The sequence below is a fragment of the Grammomys surdaster genome, unplaced genomic scaffold (genome assembly GCF_004785775.1).
Source record: "Grammomys surdaster isolate TR1022 unplaced genomic scaffold, NIH_TR_1.0 201, whole genome shotgun sequence".
In the NCBI taxonomy this organism is placed as follows: Eukaryota; Metazoa; Chordata; class Mammalia; order Rodentia; family Muridae; genus Grammomys; species Grammomys surdaster.
Genome location: NW_021604646.1, coordinates 6963506 through 6986131, shown reverse-complemented (window position 1 = coordinate 6986131; position 22626 = coordinate 6963506). Strand labels below are relative to the sequence as shown.

General features: G+C 42.4%; 1 pseudogene; it reads right to left on the bottom strand.

Moving 5' to 3' along the window:
* Positions 1 to 1189: 1189 nt before the first annotated feature.
* On the bottom strand, positions 1190 to 5251 carry LOC114623722 (annotated as a pseudogene).
* Positions 5252 to 22626: the final 17375 nt, after the last annotated feature.

Genomic DNA, 22626 nt, shown 5'->3' with positions numbered 1-22626 from the left:
CAGAAGCCCCAAGCTTAGGGAGATGATCAGATAGCTAGAGTCCCCGTCTTGGCCACTCCTGTCCCCTCTCAAGACTCTACCCACCCACAAAGAAACACCCTGAGGCTGGTTAAAATGGCCGCTGTATTTCCGCTGAAGTGCCCATGACAAGGTAAGACAGAGAGCTGGGGGCAGTGCCCACGTGGAAAATCAGACGTGCAAAATGGTAACCTACCAGAGAAGGATACATGTAGCAGCCTCTGCCCTCCCTCTCCACTTAGGTAAGGCTTTGGGTCCCGTGTCTACACAGAAGAGTTCCTTCAGGAGAGAGAGAAGGTGAAAGGTCAAAGTTGGGGTCTGGTGCAGGGAGAAAGACCTTAGGGTCAAGGTGGTCTTGTGCAGTGAGGGGCAGGTGAGGTGCAAGGCTGGAGCCTCAGTACAGATGGGGAGGCCCCACTTGCCCCCACCAGGTTGCCCCCGATCCCAAAGCCCTTCTAGGTGCAGGGGTGTGTTTCCTGTGGTCCTCAAGTCTAGCCTCATCTGAGGAGTCCTGCTCTGGTGTATGTGGTCATGTGTGCACGTGTGACACACGGGAACAGTTGGCTGGTGCTAGCACCCTCATGGGAAACAAACTCTGGATGGGCAGGTAGGAGGGGTGGACGCTGGATTCTGTTCAACTATGCTGCTCAGGGAAAGAGCTAGTTGTCACTTGCCTAAGGACCAATGAAAGTAGCTACCTGACCTTTGAGGACAATAGGGTGGGGGATCTGGGATGGATGTCTGTACTAAAGATTCACTTGACCAGACCTTTGATGTCTCCCACACACACAGCTTTAGGGAAGTCTGGGGTAGCAGGGAAGCCTGTCCCAGCCCCTGCCACTAGCCATAGTTTCAAACCTACCCATTGAATTCATTGTCATGGCCCTTCTTACAAAGATCCCTCAGAGTGCTAAGAAAATAGATCCATTTGGAAAGGTCTAAGCTGCCCTCTAGCCGGGCTAACGGGCAGGTTGGCAGTACCCCTTTATCAGTTTCATGTTTTCCCCCCAAGAGGGGTCCAGACAGATTTTTGGGAAACTGAACTGCCCCATATACTCCACGCCACGGTTCTGGAGTCCCCAGGGGTTGGAGTGAGCTCCCTTGATGACTCAGAAGCTGAATCCAGATCCCGAGGCCCCCCCCCCAAGTTGTAGTGACCTCATTCCCTGGGCTAGAAATCACTAAGGATGCTGATGTCAGTGAACTCAGCCCGGTAGCAGTGGGCGTAGAGGCTGAGGAGGAAGGCCCACTCGAAGGAGATGAAGCTCCAGACACAGGAGAGGTAGTAGCTGTTGGGGTCTTTGAGACTCTGGTGCTGGTGACGGCCAACGCCAGGAAGGTGCAGAAGGAGGAAACGGAGACTGCAGAGAAGAGAGCACCCACGAAGAAGAAGCCCTGCAGCCCTCTGAGCCAGGTCCTCCAGTAATCCTGCATGTACATCATGTGAGTCACCAAGACCCACAGAGCCAGGACACCTGCGAGACCCCCCATCGCCGCAGTCCCCGGTTGTCGGTAGACCACCGTCCAGACGAAGAAGATGGAGAAGCAGGCCACTGAGCTGAAGCCGGGGCCATGGGACAGCGGAGGAGCAGCGCCGCTGCGTCACAGGTGCACCGCCCGAGCTGGAGCCCAAGCCTCAGCCCCAGCCAGAGCCTGAGCCAGAGCCCTTTTAATGCTTTCATATTATTATAGTTTGTTGTTGCCCGTTTTTGACCTGTTCCTAACATTCTGCTTAGGGACCCTAAGTGGTCCCTAAATGAAAGAACCTTCTCTGTAACAATATGGTATAGATTCTATTTCATGCAGGGAGTACGGTTCAGTCACGTGGTTTCTAAGGTTTTACAGCTGAGGGCACATCTCTTAAGTTTAATAAAAGTACTAACTTTCTTTTCACATCCAAGATTTTTGATTCTCACATGCTGAGGACTAGATAGAGAAAGAGGAACTTTGGAACTTAGCAGAACCTTAGTAGCTGCCAGTCTTGTGATCATATATAAGGCTGGCCAAACTCAAGCCTGCAAGGTTGGAGGAAGATTTTCTACACCTCCTGATTCCTGTATCCCCTTCCTATTTGAAAGCCCATTTCTAACTCATGCATTGTTACTGTGGCTAAACCGAAGAAAATTTAAACAACTCACACGGAAAGTTGCATTAATTTCTGAGCTAGTAGCCTGCACATTTAATGTATAGTTTCATGACTGAGGATATGTGGGTTTTGATGAATTAGTAAGTTAATCCTTTCCCGGAGCAGAAATCTCATAAAACAAGATCCCCGCTGATAATAAGTTTGCTAGGGTATGGTATCTCAATATCTCTTTCTCTTCTGAGATGTGTCACAAGAAATTTGTTGCCATTCCTAGGCAAACCATTGGAGTTTGCAAATAATTACCTATGGATTCATGGTTATCCTATAATAACAACAGAACATTTTCTTGCATTCTACTCTGTTCTCCTGAGAAAAAGAAAAAGCAATTAAGATACAGCTGACGTGCAGGGAATTATAGAAACCCCAGGCTGCTATGGCTTCATTTCAGCAGAGCAAAGGGGTGAGTGGTGAGTCAGGTTAAGCAGCTAGCACCTTGGAACAAAAAGACAAAGATGTTTATGACTATAGATGTTGCTTCTCACTTAGGGTATGCAAAAGGCCCTTATTTCCCCCCAGTGTGTGTGTGTGTGTGTGTGTGTGTGTGTGTGTGTGTGTGTGTATGGGGCGCCAGAGGCCAAGGAATACAAATTGTACACAAACTAGTGTTCACATAATAGTATTTATGTATATGTTTTTTTAAAGATTTGTTTCTGATTTAATAATGTTTACCTTTTTGTGTGTTCATGCACACAAGTCTGTGGGTGTTTGTGGAGTTCGGAAGAGGGCATCAGGTGCCCCTGGAGCTAGAGTTGCAGGTGATTGTGGGCTGCTTGACATGGGTGCTAGGAACTGTTCTTGGATCTTTTGCAAAATACACAAGTGTTCTTAGCCACTTGGGTCCTCTCCAGTGAATCCTGTCAATTTTGATTGGATTGAGAAATGCCTAGAAGTCTGGTAAAGCAACCTTTGGTGTGAGCATGTGTCCAGAGGGGAGGAGCGACTCTGAATGTAGATAGTATAGCACCTCAGACTGGAGACCAGATGGAGTCAGAGCAGATAAAGAGAAAACCCATCAACCCAGTCCTTCCTCTGTCCCCTTCCCCTTTCTCTTCTCTCTGTCTTTCCTTTTCCTGACCACCACAGATGTGCAGCTCCACACCTCTTCACCCTCTCAACTGAACTAGTATCTCTGAAAACATAATCCCAAATAACGGTTCATTCTTGCTTATTGCTCTCTTCAGGTATTGGTCACAGAGATGAAGTCAGTAGAGTTTGCATGTAGAGTGTCAGATTGGCAGGTGGGGGACTCAGTGAGTAGTCTAGTGCCTGACACACAACAGATGCTTGGCATGGATTCACAGGAAGGGGAAAGTTGGCTACAGGCACTTCCCTTTGAGCCTCGTGGTCTCTGCAGCATGACAAGGGGACAAGAGATCCCAAGGCCGTTGATTTCCCCACCTACCCTTCCTCCTGTTCCATCTCATTTAATTTAACTTACATTTTGGCCCTCAATTTCGCTTACTCTTCTGTTAAATAAGATACCAGTATTTACATGAGAGTGTTGGGAAAGCCCGATGACATGGGGGCATCGAGAAATACAGACAAGCAACATTAAAAATGATTTGTTATTCTTGTTTCCATGTGAGATTATTCATGAAAAAGATAGCTGGCGCTCTCTGTATTAGGAGAAATTGGTAAATGTTTCTCTGCATCTGGGAGAAATGATTGGGTTTTTGGATGGGGAATTTAACTGTTCAGACTGGCCTTAAGAGCATGGATTTTTCTCACTTAAAATTGAACAAATACGATTTAAAGTTGGCTTACAATTTATGACAAGTGAGAACAGCTTTCAGGAATTGAACTCAGGTCATCAGCCTTGGTGGCAAGTGCCTTTGCCTGCTGAGCCAGCTAAGGAGAGCTCATTATATGAGTTAAAGTTGGCTTTGAGGGAACAAAATAAAAATTTGGGTAGTTTGATTGAAATAAATCTTTATCTTATGGGCAAATATTTTAAGTTGGTTTTATGAAGATACACAGCTGACTGCAAAACACCAAAGAATGAGGAGCAGAAGGTTCCAATTCCTAAATGCTTCATTGAGTGTTCTCATCACTAAAATGGGTACATGTTTATATAGGGCTACTTGGGAGGCTCTGTTAAAGAACAGACTGAAATGTCTTGGGAATATATATATATCATAGAGATTACAATCCACTCTTTTCTCAAATTCGATCTGACTAATTGGTGAACCCTGGCTAATTCTGGCAACTTCTTATAAGTGAAGATGTGGGGTTTAATATACACCGGATACCTTCTTCCCCCTACCCCCAGTATAGCCTTTAAGCTCATAGCTGATGCTTCCCACCATTTATCAGAGAAAGCATGGGAGCATACATTTTCAGTCTAAGGGAAGGTGGGGGTGCTTTACTCTAGAAAAATCCCTGAGATATCCAAGGCTCTTAGGCTGAAAGCACAAGAGATAAATACTATTTCTCATGTAGAAATCAATACCCAGCCATTGTTCTGTCCTCAAGAATGAGACAGCTCTGTTCTGTGGGGAGAAGTGTGATCATATGATAGTTTGTGCTGCACCTCATCTGGCCAGCAATTGTGAAGGAAGCAACTTGATAACCCCAGGTGACTTCGACAATGAAACCCACCAGGGACTTGAAAATGAGAATGTCAGTACATCACCTCTATTTTATTTTTAAAGACAGAGGTATAAAAGGTTTAAAGAAAATATTGTCCTGAAATGATGAGATACTCTCAGAATCCATTCTTTTGCTGTTAAGCGAGTCCAAGACTTGGGTCTGCCCGACACACTGGGATTTCAAACACTTCTTGAATATTGTGTGGATCAGAAATGCCCTATAAGTGATACAGATAATAATGAGTCTGCTCTAACGAGAGGGAATGGCAACGTTTGGGTTGGTCCCTGACTGTACTAAGTCCTCGATGAGTTTTGTAATAAATCTCTCCCAGTTAGGCAGTCTGGCACGTCTCAAGAGGAGCAGGTCACAGTACCTTGTCTCAAGTTCATCACCATCGAAGTTATCCAGGGAAAGAGCCGTCTGTCCAGTTACTCCTTGGATGGGTGTCTCTTGAGATGGCCTGAGCATCTCTGTCAGAACTGAATGGGCTATTCCCATGTCTACCAGGAATTTAATAGACTTTGTCTTTTCCTTTAATGTTACCCTGGGATGCTGGGGCCTCAGTGCAGTGGAGCCCTGTCCCATCAGTCCTCCCCCAAGTAAAGGATGAGGCATCCTTCTTTCCTCTTCCAATTTGACATCCGTCCTTCCAGTGTCCTTTTAGATTACAATAAACACGTCAGTGCTTTCCTAACCTCTTCTGTCTCCAGGGTTTTGGGCATCCTCCTCTTTGATCTCTTTTCTTAGTCCCTTTGCGAATAGTCACTACTGCTAGGGACAATCTTTTGTTTTTCTTTCCTGGTTGTAACCAGGAACCACACTGGGGCATGAGGAGAAAGTTAAATTCCTCAGTAGGACTGAGAAAACAAGAGAAGGTTTGGATTTCTCTGGATGACCTGGCCAATTCAAGAGGATTTGGGTCCCCAATAAGAGGACATAGGTCTTAAGCTGGGGGTAGGGTTCTTACACCAGAGAAAGCCACTGGTCAATAAGCAAAAATGGGACAGTGTAGTCAGGATCTCCAGTTATCATGTTCCAGACAACCTGAATCATCTGGGGGTCCAGAGATCCTTTACTGGGTCACCTGACTCCAAAAGACGGCCAATTGATTCATAGAATGTCTGGAGTTTTCTTGGCAATAAATGGACACCATATCCATTGGCATCCACAAAATTCTTCTTGAAGTGTTTAACATGCACTTTAATGGTATATTGGGTTACTCTCCCTCCCATTTTTAGACTTATTCAACAACCAACAGAACTTATAGAAACATACAGAAGGGCACACAGACAAACAGTAAAGACCAACAGAGGTGGTCCCACTCAGACTTAACCAGGAGGCAAGGTGACATCTCACATGGATCTTGGACACTGGAATTAGACTGCATCCAACCATTCTTATGTTTCCTCTTCCGAAGGCTCCATAGATAGTCTTAATAATGGAGGTGACAGACTCCGATGATTTTCTATAACTTCCCATTTTAGGGTGGAAGTAATGGAAGCCTCTGGGGCGGTAGGACTAGAGGCAAGAGAAGTTGTGAGACCCTGTAATGTCATAGGGTGCTTACTTCCTAGGAGCTTTCTCTTTTCTGCTCTATTGACCTGGAGGAGAGCCAAGACCTCCAGTGTCCTAGCATCTTAGGCTATGAGGATCTTGCTAGAGCCTCCAGAATGTTGCAAGGTAAGCACACCGGAGATTACCACATGTAAACATTTAAAGCTCAAAGGAAAGTCTTTACTACTGGCCAGTGGCTGTATGGGGAACTTGCCCAAGTCATGCAGCCCTGGGCATCGAAGCTCTTTCTTGTTTATGCAGAAGGACCACATCCTTGCTGGCACACACCATGTAGCAAGAAACATAAGTACAGAAGCCAAAAAGCAAGGTTAGCACATTTAGGGACTTCTTTATTACCATTTTGGCAAGTGTTGAGACCTATGTCATGGGGTTTTAGGGTCAAAATGGTGTCTCTAACATGGCATCTGTCATGCTAAAGTTTGGGGGGGCCCTGTTATACTCTTCTGGCCTCTAAGAATACCCATATACATAACACATAATACACACACACACACACACACACACACACACACAAACACACATCCATAAATCTTTTAAAAAGAGCCTATTTTCCAGTTAGGAGAATAATAAATACATTAGAGTAATTTTGAACAAATATAGCAGAGTGAATGCTTCAATGCCAATTAATAGAGAGAGAGTGTGACAAAGTGGCTGAGTGGTTCCTTCAGGGGACAACAGAAGCCTTGCTGAGAAGGTAATCAGATGGGAACTGAATGACAAGAAGGAACTGGTTTTATAGAAGTCAGAGGAAGAAATTTCCACAGGAGAAATAGCTAGTGACAAAGAGCATTCTACTGGGTGGGAGTGAGTGTGTGGTCCGTTAAGATTAGACAGTTTGGAGACCCCAGATCACACTGGATTCTGTTAGCAAAAACAAGTCTTCTGATATTATTCTTAAATTCTTTTTTAGGGGAGGGGTGTTTGCCATAGGGTCTCTATAGCTCTGGCTGTCCTGGAACTTGTTATGTAGATCAGGCTGGCCTTGATCTCATAGAGACCTGTCTGCCTCTGCTTGCCATAAAACACAACATATAGACTCCAGGTACTCTGTTCTGTTTTCTCCTCGTCACATCTCTGAAGATGTCAATGAAAAAAGACAATTAGCATAAAACCACTGATGCAATTCACTGATTTTATTCAGAGTGCCCAGGTTTACTTGCACTCATTTAAGTGTGTGTGTGTGTGTGTGTGTGTGTGTGATTCTGTCGTCATTTCATGTTGTTCTTTTATAGCCTCAACTATATCTCTCTTATTCTTATTCTCTCTTAACCATTTCATTATGGAGTTGTTTCCAGATTTGTTTTTAATTTTGGGTATTAGTGCTTAGCAATGAAACCTTATGCACGGGACAACAAAAATGAACTTAACAGGTTTGTGTGTGTGTATGCGCATAGAAGTATATAATACACACATACATATTCAAGTAACAATAATAATCAAAGAAAAAGAGGCTATCAACTTGAGCATGAGGGGGGCATGAGGAGTTTGAGGGGGTGTAGCTGGGAAGGGCTGGAGAGAGGAAAGAAAGGGGGAGGTGGTATATTTCTATTTCAGTTGAAACATTATTAATACAATAAAACCAAATAAAAACAATAAAAAGGCTCTAATTGTGTATTTCTTAATAGAGTCTTGTCTTTCAAAGCTCTCTCTTGAGGGAAGCCTGGTGCTGGATTGCTTGTGTCCACCTTGCTGGGCTTTCTCCTGTGCTTTTGTGTCTGTTGCAGAACCCCACCTGAACACATCTTTCATATTCGTGGTTATAAAAGGCTTCTGAGTTTTATGGACGATGAAACAATAACTGCAGCTGGTTGGAGATAGTAATCTAGTTAGTCACACGGCAGTGAACTCCAGTGAATGGAGAATGGAACCTGAGATCCGCACGCATGCTGACAGCCTCAAGGACATTCTCACTGAGAATATGTTGGATTCCTTCTTATTTCAGGGTATTAGAGAACTAATTGGCAATGTCGGAAGCAGGGAATGGAGTGTGCATCCAATGTGCACACTCTTTGAACCTTTCAAGTTCGCTAATCCTTCATGTCATTCAACACAGGCATGAGATGTCTCCCCCATTTTACATATGCAAAGGAAATAAAAGAATTCACTCAATACTAACCGTAACACTAGTCATTAGAAGAGTCAGGATTTAAAAGAGTCCTGTGTGTAACTTTATCCTTTCTCTCCCACTCCCCATGACATGACAAGTCTTCCATTTTTGAGCCTTTTTCTTACTCTCTGTACTGTGATGATCAGGTCCCTTCCTGTCTCATAGAGAAACTTAACTTTAAATGGGCTTTAAATAAAAAAAAGGAACTTAAGGGGTGGTGGAAATATTAGCCTCAGATGTAGCTGTCACAGAAACCAGTTTTCAGTATCCATAAATGGTACAGATCTCTTTCCAGGAAGGTTTGGAATTCAGAATGCTTCCAAAACACTATTGACCTGCTCACTTTCCAAGTATACATTGCTTCAGAAAAGAGGTGGGACTGGCTACAGAAAAGAGATGATGTAGGCTCATCCCAGTCCTGAAACAATTACTGTGACCAAAAATGAGGCTTAAGGTGACCGCTGGGGGCTGTGATCTGTCATGCTGAAATCAAGAAATCCATTTAACCACTCCAAACACCAAGCGAAAAAGAGGAGACCCCTTGAGAAAAGTATCAAGGTGTTACCATCATAAATGGCAGATGCAAACCAAATAGTGAGAAATAAGAGACCACTATAATTAGCGGGAACCGGTAAGATACATGATAACAAATCTTGGTTATCAACTCAATACAATTATTTGTTTAAATTGATTTTTAAGATGTTTTATGAACATGAGTATCTTCCTCGCATGTTTGTCTGTTCACCATGTGTGTACTTGATGTCCACAAGAACCAAAAGAAAGTGTTCGATCCTATCCCATGGAACTAGAGTTACAGATGGCTGTGAGCTACTGTGTGGGAGCTTGAAATTGAACCCATGTCCTCTGGAAGAGCTACAAGGGCTTTTAATCACAAGAGTCATCTCTTAGGCCCCAACTTGATATAGTAGACTCAACATGGAAATGAATCTCCGAGTATGTCTGTAAGGGATTATCTGGATTAGGCTAAGTAGTTTGGGAAGATCCACCTTAAATGTGGTGATGTCATTCCATGGACTGGGTCTGTAGTTCGTAAAAAGGAGAAAATGGGTTGAGCCAAACATCACTCTGCTTAGCTACTGGGACACAGTGTGAGCAGCTGCCTCAAGTTTCTTTTGCAATGGCTTTCCCACAGCAGTGGACTTCAATATGAAAACAAATTCTGCTTTAAATTGCTTTTGCCAGTTGTTTTGTTGTGCAATGAGAAAAGCTAATCAGCTCACCATTCACCCCTTCCTTTCTCCGTACCTTCTTCTTTCCCTTTCTACTTCCACTCATCCCTGTCTCTTCTCCAGTTCTTGTCTCTATAATGTATGCACACATTCTTAGACATTCTTCCTTTAGGTTTCTCATTGTTTGTGTTAGTCATTTTTCTCACTGCTCTGACAAAGCACCTGACAGAAACAACTTCAGGGAGGAAGGCTTAATTTAGTTCATGGTTTCATGAGGATTCAGTCTATCAAGCTGGGGAAGGCATAATGACATCAGTGGCAGCTGGGAAGTATGCAGAAGGCAGCTGCTCACACTGTGGCTGATTAGGAGGCAAGACAGAACCAGAGGTAGCTATAGACCTTGAAGGTCATCCTAGGGACCCTTTTCCATCGGCCCAGCTCAATCTCCTTAAGACTTCACCGCCTTCAAAATATAATCACAAGGACTCAAAATACGAGTCAGGAGACTACATCAGACTTGAATCCTAGCACTGTACAGGGAAAGATGAGTAATACCAGTTCATTATTCTCATTTTATAGAGAGTGCATTGAGAACCAGACAATGAAATGATTGCTTCTTTTCTCCACAAGGATTTGTTCAGGAGAGAAAAATAGTCAGAGCTGGCAAGGTTCAGTGATATTTATAACTCTAAACAAGAGAGGGATTTTCATTTGTTCTCCTGAGAAATCAAACCTGGGACTTTGACCTCATTAGCACTGAGCTACTAGCTCTTTGGAACCACAAGACAGCGAGTGGAAGACAGAATTAATGCACACCCCAAATATCTAATGTGTTTGTAGATTGAGAAGGCCCAGGGGCAGATGAGGTTGATTCTGTGCTTACAATATGAGCTGTATGTCATTAGGAGCCCTTGGAGAGGATTTATAAAGAAACACCCTCTGTAGTTTAAAGGGATACCCTGTTCTTTATTCATTGGCAACTTTTTTTAACATGAGGAAATGATGCTTAGTCTTAAAAAGCAATAAATCTGGTTGAGGCATAGTAGAATGAGACATATGGTCATCTGGAGGGCTGATAAATCACAGGCACCATTAGCCTGGTTCTCCTTGACAAAAGGTGTGTCATACTGGGCTCAGGTATGAAGCCACTATAGCCTACTGTCATTATGAATTTGGGGTTTAACAAGCTGTACAGAATTACCTGTAGCTTTAAGAGATATCTCTGTCTAAGACTCAGGCTATAACTAAATTCAGAACCACGTAAAACCATTTAAAATTGTGGATTCTTTCCCTCAATTTCCTATTACATGTCACCTCTCAAAAGGATCCTGCCCACTCTGTTTGAACAAGTGTTTAAGATACAATTTACATCCATAGCCACACTACCCCAAATGTGTCCATTCTTAGAAGTGAACCAAGTTGGATAGGAGACACAATTCAAGAATTACTTATTATGCTTCTGCGTTTGTCAAGTACTCAGGTGACAATGGGACAGAAGTCACAGGTGATCCTTGGCTCTACAGTCCCAGTAATCTGAACTGGGGTGGGTGAGCCAGCGCAACAAGAAGATAGGCACTTGGGTAGGCATCAGGCTGATTCTAGTTTATCAATTGCCATGTCGCTTAATGTGTCTGGCCTTGGTTTCTTTACTTTTAAATAGTGACATATTACTTTCTGTTGAATAAAATGGAAAAGTAAATTTCTTAACTTTTTACAATATGGCAAAAATGAGGAAATCAGATATCTTAGCCAATTTCCTGAAAACACTGCTTTGTTCTGACTTTCTACTTCTTCCTTCAACTCATCAAGAGGTGAAAGCAACTCTTGCTTCTTGGGAGCAGCTATCCTCTTCAGAATCTTCTACGTTCTTCCTCTACCAAGACTCACAAAGGAGGAGGGGATTCTGAGTGCAACACAAACACATCTACTTCTGAACGACAACAACAACAACAACAACAACAATTACCACTACTCATTTCTCTGCAAAGGTTAAGAATCAACTTAAAGATAGGGAGAATTGTTACTTGAATTGTGTGTGTGTGTGTGTGTGCACATGTGCATTTGAAGTTGTGTGTGTGAAGTTCTTTGTACACAGGTACACACACAAATGTACATGGATACACTCTCCACTGTCTTTCAAGTGCCACCTATCTTGTTTGTATGAGACAGATGTCTCATGGTCTAGAACTCATCAAGTTAGCCATCCAGCAAGCCTCAGGCATCTACTTCTGCCTACCTGTCTGGAATTGGGATTACAAGCATCATCATATCTTATGAAAAATATGGATTCTAGGGATCAAATCCAAGTTCTCATGATTGCAGTGTAAGCACTGCACTGATTAAAGCACCACTCGAGCCTCCTATGTCCTTGCTTTTTAAGTTTAGGCAAAAATGTTGCAATCTTAAAAATGTACATAGCCTAGATATATAGCAGAACTACATGGAGGAGCTTATTAAAAAAGAAAAAGTTCTCATGCAGAAAATCTGAGTTGGCCTTTGTTTCTTTCACATTTTATTTATTTATTTACTTATTTATTCACTCATTTATTCACCTATTTGTGTGTTTGTGCATAAGTATGTGAACTAAAGCTGATTTCTACCACCTGTCCTTATTCCTAGCTTATTTTTGTTTTTTACATGTATGAATATTTTGACTGCATACATATATGGGCATTATGTATGTATACCTTGTGTGTTCAGTGTCTATGGATACCAGATAAAGGAATTAGATCCTCTGGGACTGGAGTGGCAGACAGTTGTGAGCTGCTGTGTGCATGCTGGGAATTGAATCCAGGGGCTTTGCAAGAACAACAAGTGCTCTTAATAGCTGAACTATTTCTCCAGACCCCTTACATTATTTTTTAATTATGGTAATTCTTTTTCCATATAATATATTCTGATCATGGTTTCCCTCACTCCCATCCTCCCAGATCCTCCTTCCTTCCTCAACCATCCAATTCCAGGCCTTTTTTCCCTCTATTTAGAAAACAAGCAGGCAAATAAAAAAATTAAATCATAGTAAAACGAAAACAAAATAAAAAAGCAACCAACAAAAGAAAAAGCAAGAAAAATACATACACATGCAGAAACACACAAGGACATGTGCACATATGTGTACATGTGTGTATACACACAGTTACATAGACATACACACTCATGTAAACACACACAAAACCCATAAAACATAAACAGAAACCATAATATATAGACAAAAGTCCCATAAGGTAAAAAAAAAAGTTCAAAGAAAGCATAATGAGACAAAATATCTCTGAGACACCACTGAAGTACCACCAAAATATCATCTACTGCTGGGTATGGGGCCTGCCTTTAAGTGGGCTTTCTATACCCAGTGTCTTAGGGTTTCTATTGCTGCGAAGAGACACCATGCCTACAGCAACTCTTTTTTTTGAAAAAAATATTTTCACAGTCATCTTTTTTTTTTGTTAGATTATTTATTTATTTATTATACGTAAGTATTCTGTAGCTGTCTCCAGACACCCATATGAGGGCATCAGATCTCATTGCAGATGGTTGTGAACCACCATGTGGTTGCTGGGATTTGAACTCATGACCTCTAGAAGAGCAGTCAGTGCTCTTAACCTCTGAGCCATCTCACCAGCCCCCTGCCTACAGCAACTCTTAATAGGGAAAACATTTAATTAGGGTTGGCTTAAAGGTTCAGAGGTTTAGTCCATTACTGTCATGGCAGCAAATATGGTGGTGTTCAGGCAGACGTGGCACTGGAGAAGGAGATGAGACTTCTATGGCGTGATTGGCAATCATGAAGAGAGTGACATGGCCTGGCTTGAGCATTTAAAACCTCAGTGCCCTCCCCCAGTGACACACTTTCTTTAACAAGGCCCTACCTACTACAACAAGGACACAAGTCTTTTTAAATATTGCTACCCCTTGTGAACCTATGAGCCTATGGGGGCCATTTTTTATTCAAACCACCATACTCAGTAAGACTCTGTAAGAGAAAACTGATTTTTTTTCCTTTGCAAGTGTTTTCTGGTTGTCAGTTGGAGATAGCTTCTGGGTTAGAAGTGGGACTTGTGCTCTGTTCCTCTCTCAGGGTTCCTCTCTCAGGACCCCAATTGGCTTGAACCTGTGCAGGCTTTGTGTGTGTTACCACGGTCTTTATTTTATTTGTAAGGCATTCTTTCCTCCATATCTTTCAGCCCCACTGGTTCCTACAATCTTTCTGCATCCTTTTCTGCTTGAGCCTTGAGGGAAGGAATTTGATAGAGACATCCCATTAAGGACTGTGTGCTTCAAGGTCTCTCACTCTCTGTATATTGTCGAGTTGCGAGTCTTTGTTCTAGTTTCCATCTACTTCAGGATGAAGCTTCTCTGATGATGGCTGAAAAAGACACAGTTCTATTGTTATAGAAGAGTGTTGTTAGGAGTCATCTTGTTTATACATTCCTTTAGCAGGAACATTTTTTTCCCTTAGGTCCATGGCCTGTGGAGTCTCAGATTCTTGGCCGTGGGTTCTAGCTCATGGATTGGACCATAAACTGATCAGACAGTGGTTGGTTACTTCTACAACGTTTATGTCACATACTGACATGATATGCACCAGCATATCATGTAATCAAGTCATCACTGTAGACAGAAAGACTTGTAGCTGGGTTGCCGTTTCTCTTCTGACACCTTCCGGTACCATGAACACTAGGCGGTTGGGGGTAAAGACACTAATTAGGCACCAGCTTGACTTATCTGTGTTCACTGACATATGTAGGTGTTGCCTTCAGCAATAGGGCTTTACCATCAATTTGTGGAAAGTAACAAATGTCCTTGGGGATAGGGGGTAATAGTTGTTTGAGGGTTTTCATAAAGACACCTGTGGTAGTTTGAATGAGTTTGTGGCCCCCATAGGCTCATATATTTCTGTGTTTGGTTTCCAGTTGGTAGAATATTGGAAAGGATTAGAAGCTGTGGCTTTGTTGGAGGAGACATGGTACTGTAGGTGGGCTTTGAAGTTTCAAAACTCGAATCATGCCCCTCTACCCCTGACTCCTCACTCTACATGCTGGCTACGGACCAGGATGTAGCTCTCCCCTGCTTCTCCAGCACCATGGCTGTCTGCTTGCTGGCTGACATGTTCCCTGCCATGACGATAATGGACAAAGCCTTTGAAACTGTAAGCAAACCCCCAGTTAAATGCTTTCTTATAAAAATTGCCTTGGTCATGGTGTCTCTTTATGACAATAGAACTGTAACTAAGACAACTTCCTACATCCTAACTTCATTAAGTACTACATATAATCTTGTTCAAGTCTATAAATACAGAAATAGCAGGAAAACAAACAATTTAAAAGGGAAATGAGATATGTGCAAGCAACATAAAGGAAAATAGACAATCTACTGTGTAGTAATGTATTGCTTCAATAGCTATGTTCATGGAGAAAGTTCTGGGACTTGGGAAGTGTTCAGATGGTACATTGTCCTAGGCACATGAGTGTGGCATGAGTGTGGAGGGCAGAGGCAGTTTGTAGGAGTCCATTCTCTCCTTCCATCATGTGGGTTCTGGAGATTGAACTCAGGTAGTCAGGCTTGGCAGCAAGAGTTTTTACATACTGAAGTCATCTCAAAGTCTCTGAGTTAGCCTCTCTCTCTCTCTCTCTCTCTCTCTCTCTCTCTCTCTCTCTCTTTCTGTTTTTTCTTCAAAAAATTTTCATGGAAGGCAACAAGATTACAAGTCCAAGATAACCTGAATTACACACAGTGAATTCCAAGTCAGTTTGGATTACATAGTGATACTCTGTCACAAATACCACTATCATGGTGAACATTACTCAGTGCTATATTTTATAAGTTATCAAGGCATGGAATTTGTTCATAAAACTTAAAAGTGCATATTACTAAGTGAAAGGAACCCACCTGAAAAGCTCTATCACCAGATATGTATATGCATATGATGTATATGTAACGTTTTGGGAAAGGCAGAACTGTGGGAATAGGGTAAAGCCCAGTGGCTCCAGTGGTTTGGGTGAAGGGAGGGGTGAAGGCAAAGGAAGAGGCATTTTAGAGAAGTGCACATTCTCTATATATGACACCATTGTCATTGAAACATGTCACCATGTGTTTGTCCCAATTCATGGGACACAATGCATGACACAGAGTGGACCATACATTATGTAACCCACGGACTTTGATTGGCAAAAATATGTCAGTGTTAGTTTTTGTTAACATTAGAAAGAGCACCATGCTTGTGTGGATGTTTTGGGAGAGTGCCCAGAGAGAATGTACAGCAACTCTGCACTTCCCACTTAATTTTGCTGTAAAAAGGAAAGCTTATCCAAAAATAAAATAAATCCATCAAAGTATGTTTATTAGATTATTGTGATGCAGAAGTTTGAGACTAACTGAACTGTCTCCATTCTATCATTTTTTCCAGATGCAAATATAGAACTGGAGAAAGGGAGATGGGATGGGAGATGGGGTACATCACAGAATCCCAGCCTTCAGTCCTTCTCCATTGCTCTTTCTCTGTGCTTCACCCTAGGTTGTGGATCCTTTCCCAATCCCTGGTGGTTTTGTCTTCTGGATTATAGTAAGTTCAGGGCAGGAAAGATAGTGAAGTTGGTATCTACTGTCTGTCTATTCTTTCTTTCTATCTATCTATCTATCTATCTATCTATCTATCTATCTATCTATCTATTCATACACACACACACACATATATATATATATATTTATATTTATATATATTCTACTCTGCTCTAATAATTTTCACACAAAGAGAAGAGAAACAAACTATTTAAAAAAATGTACATGCAACCAAAGAGAGCATATCCAGGAAACACTGGACAAAGAGCTAACTGGTATCAATGCCTAACTTTATGTTTAAGAGTTTAACATTTCTGTGCTTAAGAGGACTATAAAGCAAAATTGGACTTTGGAATGTTAAGGGGTGCTAAATGTTAGCTTTGTAATTGCCTGGTCTTGTATGTTAACATAAGGGCTCTTTCTGTTTTGGTAAACAAAAGTTGCTTTGCATGAGATGACCTTTATGTTCTTTGTTTTTACAAGCAAGGGACTGAGGAGGCTGAGCACTGAATTTGAGAATCCCAAATCAGGGTGTAGACCCAGCGCCAGTATATGAATGAAAGCCTTTTCTTTGTTACATTTTATTCATGGTCAGATTGGTAAATGTCTGAATGACCCAAGACCCACAAGAATGGGAATGCAGCACCATTAATCAGTTGCATCTATAGCTTGGCTCTTGGGAACAGACATCCTGGGACTGGAGGAAAGTCCCAGGTGGAATGATGTCTTGGTTGCTTTTATTTTGCTATGATAAACTATTCTGACAAGAGTGACTTCAGGGAGAAAGGTCCATTGTGGCCTATAGTTCCTGACAGATAGTCTATCATGTATACTATACGTAAGGGGAGACATAAGGAAATGTGGGGAGGAAGGACATCATAGCAGACAGATAAAGCATGGTGATAGGAGGGGAGACTGGCTGGTTACATTGTGTTCACACCCAGGAGAGTGAATAGGAAGTTGGGATGGGCTGCAAAGCTTGGAGCCTACCCCAATTACATATAAGATTCAAATCCTAACTGTCATCGATCCTACCACTGATTTGTCTCAGAAACATGTTTTCCCCCACAGCAAAGCTCCGTCTTCTAAAGGTTCCTTGACTTCTCTTAGCAGAACCATCAACCGGGACCAAATGCTACACATGTGGACCTGTGGGAGACAGTTTACATTCAAACTACAGCAGGTGGCAAGATGAAGAAAAACATTCCCTTCAATTCTTTGAAGGGCAATGACCATGTTATTTAATTTCCTCATGTCTCAATTTTATTAGCACTTGTGATATGTTGAGTTCTCTAATGTATTCTGGAAGACTCTTAGGAACATTAGGGTATTATCTGTGTTTAAACGTGTGGAGGGGCTCAGCAGTTATTACACACAAACTATAATGTCTTTAGAAGTACAATGTCTCCCCTTTGCTCACATACTTCAGATAGGAAGTTCCTGATGCTGAGCAATATTAAAACACATTGCATAGGTTGCAAATAGAGAAGGGAGTAGAGCTCCTCTTAGACTCAGATCTTTTTCATTCTAGAGTCCATAATCATTTTAATAAAGTGGGTTTCAAAAGGAGTTTTATGTGAGACAACTTTCTGTTCTTGTGACAAAATATCTAAGACAATCAACTAAGGAAGAAAGGTTTATTTTGGCTCTTGGTTACAGAGGTTTCAGTCGTTGGTGGCTTGGCTCTGTTGCTTTTGGGCTTGTGGTAAGGCAGAACACGGTGGAACAAAACACATGGCAGCTGAGATGAGAAGAGAGGGGGTGGGTATAGGGTCTCAATATCTACTTCAAAGGTCTTCCTCCAGTGACATCATGTTACTGTATAGGACTGTTAAACTTTCATCATCTCACTGGAGTGTCACAGACCAGTGTCTATGACTTCAGCATATGGGCTTTGGGGGGATGTTTATGATCCAAACGCTAACAGGTCATGATCATGAGACTTATCACTGTTCTGTCCTCAGAGACTAGAAAAGCTGGCATCCTTTCTGCATCCCTGAAAGATCTAGTCTGTGGTCCATGTGAAGTTCTTTATACAAAATTCATAGAACAAGGAGTTTGCTGAGTCTACCCAGGATTTTTTTTTCAGGGTATTTGGTTCTGCCAGATCATGGCATTTAAAGTAGAAAGTGAGGTCTTTGGCTGAACATGCAGCTGGAGTCTAAAGTGGGGGTCATATTTAGTCAGGGTAGAGGTGAGTGGGCATCACACAAGCCAGCATGGCCCCCCGTGACATTCCTCTTCATCTGGATGATTATTAAATTCGCTGCCCTTTTCATTTGAATTTTTTCTTCCCTTTACCACAGAAGAGGGATATTTATTTCCTAATAAAGAATTTTAAAGCCGAGTGTCAGGTTTTGGGTTTCTAAATGTCACTCCAGTGTGAGCATCGTGAACTGCATTATATTTCAATGTATGTGAGATAAAAGCAAAGCTTCCTGGAGATCCGGGCTTGAGAACAAAAGGCTTGGGAGATGGTTCTCACCACCGTGTCTCTTACACTCACTTTGTAGATAGGATACACAAGAAAGACATAGATTTAGGGGGGAGATGGCTGGACTAAGAGATGTTGTCAACTCCTCATGGAGAAATCAACAATGTCGCACCATAAAAGTATAATTTGTAAATGAGACTTGACAAAACTTTGAGTTAGACTACACTACATGATACATATTATTTGTACAATTAACGTACAAGAGTGACAGTCACACTAAGTATCTTGGCTGTCAATCCAAACTCTTCCTCCTGCCAACTTTGTGACTTTACACACCTGTAAGGCTGAACTATCTTCAGGATTTGGTGGGGTGAGGCAGGCGAGATTCTTAAATGCAGGACTTTGTGCTCAGAACATTCTCGTCCCCCCTTGCACAGCTTCACCATCCTGGGCTGGCTTCTGGGAAAGGGGCAGATGATAATCAGATTTTGGTTTCTGTTGAGGTGTCTTCATCGGCAGAGAGATTCACAGGTGTGGGGATATGCTACTGAGGAAGTTTGTGGGCAGAAGGTCCCGCCAAGCAGAGACAGAAGAAACTATGTGGTTTGGGGATGTATTAGGAGACATAGCGAGAGGGAAGCAGAGGCTTGAGATGAGAGAGAAGAGTCAGACAAAAGAAAATGGTGGCCATGGCTTGGGAAAGACTTTACGGGCTTTTGTATCGTTCTCTTGGATGTTACTCATAAAGAACTGTAGAAAGGTGAAGAAAAATGACTGGCTCCTCCCCACTGGAGTCACACTAAGTATCTTCAGCTGTTTGTTTTCATTCCTCAGAAGTTACTCTTGGTTTCATGTTTGGCCTGGGACCTAGACCTCCTAGGAGACTGTGCTTTATTTTCCTAATTTGAAAGCCAAGGTTATCTTTCTATTCTCATCCCATATCTTTGCCTGGAGCCAGTCACCCACTTCCTTCCCTGCTCCCTCTGCTTCTGTTCTGGGATGTGGCTTGCCCGTGTCTTCCCTGGTTCTACTGAAGATCTAGCTTCTGGAACCAACAATCCTGCTTCCTCAGACTGAGATCCCTGAATGAAATTAACTCGGCTCCTTGTAAAGAAACACCAGGAGGAACATTGTTTTTTTTTTTTTCCCCAGCCAAGAAATTTTTGTTGTGTTCATTGAACTTTATAATCGAAGTCAACTTAAAGGACCTCAGCTTGTTTCCAGTGGTAAAAATGTTTGAAATGGAGAAACGCAAATTTGCTTTTTGTCTTTTTATTCATGTTATCAATACTGAAGAGAAACAGGCTAGCGTCAAGGGAAATAAAATGAAATAATTAAAAAGTTGCAGGATTGACCAAGATAAAACCAAGCAGGCCCATTGGAGATAAGGGTTATTTGTTTGCAATAAACACGCACGGATGGAGGGACAATTCATGGTTTGCTATCACAATGAACTGAAAGGAAGCAAATCAGATGCCTAAGAGGCCGGGAGAGGACCACAAACTCTGCGGGTCCAGGTAGTAGAGAGGGTAGGGGTGGTTGGATTTTGTCTGTATTGAGTTAGTAAAAAATATTTGTGAGTGTTAGGATTTTATAGTGGGAAGTACTGCTAGGGACAGTACCAAATCTTTTATAAACTGGTGGGCCAGGCCCACCAGAGAATCACCGAAGGAGGCCTACTGTGTGCAGCATGCTTTTATGTAAGAAACCTTGCAGAGTCTGAACTTGCAGGGTGTAACTTGTCTAAGTATTTATGCCAGTGTGTAGTGTGTTGAGTACAAGCTTAGATCTGCCTGGCATCAAATGCTTGTTCTTTAAATGCGCCACACTGTCTCAGAACTGCTGATCGATGGAACACTCTTGAGACCTAAAAGTGTAAGAAATGCTATAGATAGCCGAATGAGCCAGGCAGGCAAACGTCTGTGTATTTTTTTTCTTCTGAGACTGTGTTTCATGTATGCCAGGCTGTCCTCAAATGCATTGTGTTAGCCAAAGATGACTTTGAATTCCTGACCCTCTTGCCGTCTCCCAAGTGCCGACATTTTGGGCAGGTGGTGCTGGGGATCGAACCCAGGGCTTCATGTATGTTAGGCAAGTGTTCTACCCACTGAACCATTCATGCATCTCCAGCCCCATACCCCTCCCCACACCTCCTTTACTGTGTTTTATTCCGTCTTAGACTCATGTGAACCACTGACTTTATATCTATTCGTGCTGCCTGTAAACAGGTCAGAGTCAACATGTCTAGAAATCACTGTGGTTTCCCCTGATTGGCACACTTTGTCTTTCCTGTCTTTATTTTTTTTTTTTCAAATCAGAAATGTGAGTCTTCTCTTATTTTCTTACCCACTTATTGACTCCATATTCTAAATATGTTGAGTGCCAACTCCAAAATAGGAATTTATTTTAATTAAGCCTCTTAATTAATTGTATTTCAACTTGGGTTCAGTTTAATGCCTCTTACCCACACCAAGAATACTACAGATGCGTCTTCACTGGTCTCTGGCTTCTGTCTCCCCGTCTCAAATCCTTTGCCACATTGCTAGCTTGAAACACACATTGCTTTGTGATCTGTCTGCCTTAGTTTCTTGAGTCCTTGGTTGTAGGTATATGACATCATACCTGATCACAACTTTTTTCCTTTAAATTTATTTTATTTTATGTGTATGTGTTTTTTTTTTTTTTGAGCAACATGTGCATGCAGTACCTAAGGATACCAGAAGAGGGCGTCTGGCGTTTGAGCCCCTTAAGACTTGATTGTTACAGATTGTGTGAGCTGCCATGCGGGTACTAGAAATGGAACCCAAGTCCTATGGAAAAGCAGTGACCACTCTTAACTGAAGAAGCCACCACTCTGTCTCTGCGATTCCTTAACAGTTCAAAGATTCAGTTAAAAATACTCATACTATTCACAGCTCTTTTTAAAATTATTATTATTATTATTATATTATTTTATTTACTCGCTTTACATCTGGGTTACAAGGTGGGGGCCTTTCTCTTCTCCTCTCAGTCCCCTCACAAATCCTTCCCCTCATTACCCCCTTCACTAGAGAAGGGGAGCCCCCTCCCTGGGTACCATCCTGCCCTGGCACATCAAGTCACTGCAGAACTAGGCACATCCTCTCCCATTGAGGACAGTCCAGCTAGGGGAAGGGGATCCAATGGCAGGCAACAGAGTCAGAGACAGCCCTTACTCTTGTTGCTAGGGGACCCACACGAGAAGCAACCTGCACATTTGCTACGAAATCGTAGGGGGCCTAAGTCTAGCTCCTGAATGTTCTTTGGCTGGTGGTTCAATCTCTGGGAGCCCCCATGGGTACAGGTTAATTGTAGGTCTTCTTATGGTGTCTTTGCCCCCGCCAGCTGGCACAATCCTATCCCTCACTCATCCACAAGACTCTCAGCACAGCTCTTCTTATCCCGGAGCGTTTTAGAAACACAAGCATGTCAGACTTTTCCACCTGCCTTTCTTTCTTTTTAACATAAAGTTCAGAGTCTTTAACACATCAAGTCTCTTTGGGAAATGTCTTCGCATGACACATTATTTCTTCCTGTCTTCACCCTTAGAGGTACTTTGAAGAAACTGTATTCTTTACAGAGGGATCACGTGTTCATTGTCATCTGGCATTGAAGCTGTGGGTCCTTGTATGTGGGATGCCTGCATACCTGTGGTTCTAATTTACCTGCGCCATAACTAGTTAGCTCTGATTTGTCCTTTAAAAATCTACGCAGATATATTTTCCTTCACCAATCTCCCTCCTTCTTTCTCTCCTTCCTCCATATTTTCTTTCCTTTCTCTCTTGAGATAGGCTCTTGTTATACAGCCAGGTTGGCTTGAATTGACCATTTCCTGTTCTAGCCTCCATAGTGCTGGGATTAGAGAAATATATTGCCAGGTTTACATAGAATTTTATTTAGAAAATACTTTTAAAAACTTGTTTTATCGCCCCTGCCTGCTCCTCCGAGCTGGAGCAGACACAGAGTCAGTCTGCTCCTGTCCTGTGGAGAAACT